Source organism: Notothenia coriiceps, unplaced genomic scaffold (assembly GCF_000735185.1).
Source record: "Notothenia coriiceps isolate Sejong01 unplaced genomic scaffold, NC01 NC01_scaffold00032020, whole genome shotgun sequence".
Taxonomy (NCBI): Eukaryota; Metazoa; Chordata; class Actinopteri; order Perciformes; family Nototheniidae; genus Notothenia; species Notothenia coriiceps.
In genome coordinates, this window is record NW_011364721.1 from 16501 (window position 1) to 22000 (window position 5500).

Sequence of the window (5500 nt, forward strand, 5' to 3'; positions counted from 1 at the left end):
AAGATCAACATCCAAACAATGGAGCAGCCGAGGCCCAGACATCATTAGGCTTCTTAACACCTCACAAGACACAGACAGACTGACATCCAGCCAATTTGGCCATGAGCTGAGAAAGCTAGTAGTCTGCAACCTCACTATGGACTAATGATGGTCTGAGCCTGTCTCGGCCCCTTTCAGGCCCGTTTGATCAGGTGCGGCAGAAATCCACTGTGACGTGAAGTTGACTATACATTCAGCAGTATTTACCTGCATGAAATCCATCGGGGTTTTGGCAGATGATCAACAGAAGGGTTATTTCAAGTGATGTATCTGCTTTTACAATACCTATCACCTGCCACTCTCAAAATGTACAATTAAAAGAGGGTCAGAAAGAGCTATAAATATGTCTGAGGATTTATCACATCATAAAAACAATATATGTGTGCCATGACAAGGCTTTTTGAATGGCCATTTCTTCAATTCTGATTAAAAACACATAGCAGAGATCATTTGGCACAAACCGTCCACTCTGCAGGCGGCTGGATGGATGGCATGAAGGCCATGTGGGGAGGAATGATGCACAGTATTTATAGCATCCAGATAACACCGGGTTGGAAATTGACAGGCCCACCTAATGATGCTCCTCAAAGTGGCATGGATGCAGACGAGTGGACCTCTTCAAATGGGAGGCCAATCCCTGCTGACACAGGGGATAATAGCCCAGCATTGAGCCCATTGTCTGGGCACCCCACACCATGGCATTTGGAACTGAGCTGCTCCTGTTCCCGCGGGCAAATGATCCGCTCTCTGCCAGGGAATGTCAGCCATCACGTCTCTCAGTCAGTCCGTTCACATGGTGGAGGATGGCAGAGGCCACTGTCTCTTAACCCTATTAGTTTATGAATAATTAGCCCTGTATCCACAAATAGAAAGGGGACATCTATCTATCTATCTATCTATCTATCTATCTATCTATCTATCTATCTATCTATCTATCTATCTATCTATCTATCTATCTATCTATCTATCTATCTATCTATCCGTCCGTCCGTCCGTCCGTCCGTCCGTCCGTCCATCTATCTATCTATCTATCTATCTATCCATCCATCCATCCATCCATCCATCCATCCATCTATCTATCCATCCATCCATCCATCCATCCATCCATCCATTTATCTATCTATCTATCTATCTATCTATCTATCTATCTATCTATCTATCTATCTATCTATCTATCTATCTATCCATCCATCCATCCATCTATCATCTATCTATCTATCTATCTATCTATCTATCTATCTATCTATCTATCTATCTATCTATCTATCTATCTATCTATCTATCTATCTATCTATCTATCTATCTATCTATCTATCTATCTATCTATCTATCTATCTATCTATCTATCTATCTATCTATCTATCTATCTATCTATCTATCTATCTATCTATCTATCTATCTATCTATCTATCTATCTATCTATCTATCTATCTATCTATCTATCTATCTATCTATCTATCTATCTATCTATGATATGAAATGATGATTCTGAAGGTTTTAGTAAAACATTTTCAATCAGTACAATATCCACTTTCTTATCGTTATACTTGCTTGTTTTGTTAAATGTATTGTTATAGCCGGTAGCCAGCATCAACATTTGAGTTACAACAACGTATTGCATGGGGTTTAAAATAACTGTGTGTTATATCTGTCAAGCTTTAACCTGAACATATGTGGGGAAAACGGATTTTTCATCTTTAAAGATTAACCTCACTAAATGTATAATCCATCCATCCATCCATCTAAAGCTATCTGTTTCTGTTTACTCCTGATTTATGTCAGAAATTGACCATCTTGTTTGACTTCTCGCAAATTAACAAAATATAAATGATCCCCAGCCTAAAAATAAATATGTTTGTATATAAAATAAAAATAAATATGTGGACTCAGTCTGGGAATCTGTCTCTTGAGGTCTTGCTGAAAGTGACCCAAGATGCCGTCATCTAAACAAAGACAATGAGATGTTACGTCCAATGTCATGGCATTATGTCGGAGAATTTAAACAAAGAATTGAACCATAGACAATATCTGCTTGGAAATGGAGAAGGGTCTTAGCTGCCACATCAAGTCAGAACATCAATATATATGGTGCAATACAAAGCTGTTATATGTCACAAATAGTTAAATAATCATCCAGGCTGCCTGATTTTTGTGTGTTTACATTTTGCCTGCTCTAAAATTATCAATAAAAAATAAACCATGATATCATATATCATCATATAAAGCTACGTAAATAGACGTAAGGGTTGTATTGGGCCATACTTCATTTTTCTTTAGAAATCTGTAACGCCCCCATGGCTTAGGGGTTAAGACACCATCCATAAACCACAACACCTCCTTATCTCTACTGCCTGTAATAAAGGCATACAAATAGAACAATATTGTGTATAGAAAAGGAGAATGGCCCAGATGCAATGCAGTCTCCTTTAAATGGAGTGAATATGCCACAGAAAATGCTTTTTGGAGGAAAAGAAATGTGGCATATATTTCATTTATTTCAATATAATGGGATAATTATGATGCTGAAGGTATTGGTAAAACATAAACATTTGACTGACAACAGATTTCATTTGTTAGAGTTTTCAATCAATACAATATCCACTTGTAGCCAACTTTCTTATCGTTAGATTTGCTTGTTTTGCTAAATGTATTGTTATAGCCGGTAGCTAGCATCAACATTTGAGTTACAACAACGTATTGCATGTGGTTTAAAATAACTGTGTGTTATATCTGTCAAGCTTTAACCTGAACTGCCCAGCAAATGTGGATTTCATTTTTAAAGATTAACCTCACTAAATGTATAATCCACCCACCCACCTATCTATCTATCTATCTATCTATCTATCTATCTATCTATCTATCTATCTATCTATCTATCTATCTATCTATCTATCCATCCAACCACCTATCTATCTATCTATCTATCTATCTATCTATCTATCTATCTATCTATCTATCTATCTATCTATCTATCTATCTATCTATCCCTGGATCTGTGTTATAATTGCGAGTAAACAAAAGGAGGTCTCTGCAGTCATTATAAACCCACCCACAGCTGCCACTGGGACCTCCATTAAGCCCAGTGTTCCTGAGATGCTCTGGTCTTATCTGATTCATCAACAAGACGTTGGCTGGCATGATTTATCTATGCCACTTACTTGTTTTCATTTTGCCCGGGGGCTGCTGCCAGCATCAGGGGCTTCTTTTTACAATGTGACAGCTCCATCTCAAGAGAAAAGACTCCCCATGCAAAAACAGTGCATCAAAACAAATAAGGCCCGAGCCACTTAAGGGAAGTGGCTGTGTTCAGGACACATTTTCACTACATGTCAAGCAAATGATGCAACGGCACGCTCAAATCCGCATTTCTTTCTCTGTTTACGCCTTTTGTCTGCCTTTCTATACAATACCGTACAATCACCCTGGTAGAGCATTAACACTCCTATACAGACCATAACAAAACTGGTGAACAATAATCAATGCTTATCATCATAAAAATATACGAATACCAATGCTTACATACAATACAACATTATCATTACTGGCTGCTACCTCACCTACATCATGTGTTTATGTATTTTTATAATGTTACTTGTTGTATTTATTGTATTTAATTTCTTTACTCTGTGCAATATACACTTTTTGTGCAATCTACACATTATTTTTCACAATTTATTTGCAGTTTTGTAATTTGACTGGCTCCTTCAATACTCTTATATGTTCACTTACATGCCATTTGTTCTAATTCTAATAATGTTAGCTTATTCCTTTATTTAATATTTAAGTTTTCATATTTGCTGTTGTACATTTCCCAACTTTCAGACAAATAAAGGGTCTCTGATTTGTAAATATTTAGTTTTTATTAACCTCTGTATTTCACATACATTTTCCTGGACAAATAAAAGGATTTCTGAATATATTTAATTTAGCATTTATTGTATCTTTTCATTCAAACCTCACAATTATCCATCATGATGTTTTTTGTATTGATTATCTGTGTTTTTGTTCCGTTCACTTATCCTCCCATTCTCCACCATCAGCCTTTCCCTTTTTTCTGCTTCCTAAATCTACACTGGGACGCTCTTGTACATTAAATAAGAACTGTCACCCTGGGCAACTTGCTGCAATGAAGCATTTATTCTGCCTCACATTTCCTGGCACTTAGAATTATTTCCTTCATGCCTGATAACCAAATTACAATATGGCAGGTCTCCCCGGAGCCACGGGATTGTTAGTGCCAGCTCACAACATACTTTCAACTGATGTGGCATTTCATGTACAGCTGCCAATCAAAGCCAGCAGAAGGGAGAGATGTAAATGAGGGCGGGCCCGACGGTGTTCAATTACCGCTCTGAGCTCTGCATAATCCCCCTTCCCACTGACGGACTGACTGACAGCTCCACATTCCTCCTCATCCCGAGCTTTCTCCCCTAATTTCACTACCTTTTCCTCACACTGGGACACGGAAACACACATTGGAGCCGAATTTCTGTCATTTCCATTTTGAATTGTGCAAATGTATGATTTGACATCTAAAAGGGAATGTGTATTCAGAAAGTAAATGGTTACTTACAGCACATTTTACGACAATTTGTGGGCCAAAGCTCAACGCTAAACAAAGTCTCCTATCGGCTTTTTGCTTCTGTTGAATATAATTCTCTCTTTTCTATTATAAAAGAATCAACATTTCAACAGTTGAGTGGGCTGAGATACTCTTAGCTGCCTACTCAGCATCAACCTTTGGTAAATACTCAGATTAAGAAGATCCATGAATAGTGCTGGTATCTTTCGCTCTTTCTGTCATCAAGACGCCTTTGGATTCCTCCTAATCCTTGTGTTAAAGGTACGCCAGCCCAGTGGATTAAGCGATGTTCTGCTTGTGACTGAGGAATGATGCCATTAGACCCGCAGGATTCAAAATGCTATGATTTTGTGCGGGAGTGTTTTAATACCACAATGTATCATGAGGCATAATTCCATACAGCTCGCCCTGGCTTTCATTTAATTTGAAAATACCAAATTGTTTTTCTCCACAGTCACCTGATTTTGTCGTCCTCGTCCTCGTCATTTTCTCCTCTCGTCTGTCGAAAACTGGCACTTTTGTTGCATTCCAAGAGGTTGATAAATCAATCCATCAAAAAATTCTTTGCGGTGAAACTCAATCAAGAAAGGTCATGTCGGCGGGAAAAGAACAGATTAAATTAGCATTGAATTAGACATGGAAAGTGAGCTCTGTCAAAACCATCACTGTGCTCAGCACAATTAGAATATGTTAATTATGCATTTCATTAAGGGGCCTCAGCGCTCTTTGAATGTGAGATGAAATGTCACTGGTGTAGGCAGCCGAAAAATGGAAGATTGCCAGGCACAACTTTCTTTGTGCAATGTGTGACACCTTCATTAACATCAGGGATTGCTAGTCTGATTAGACTTTTTGTATTAGTTTAAGCCTTTAGGCTTT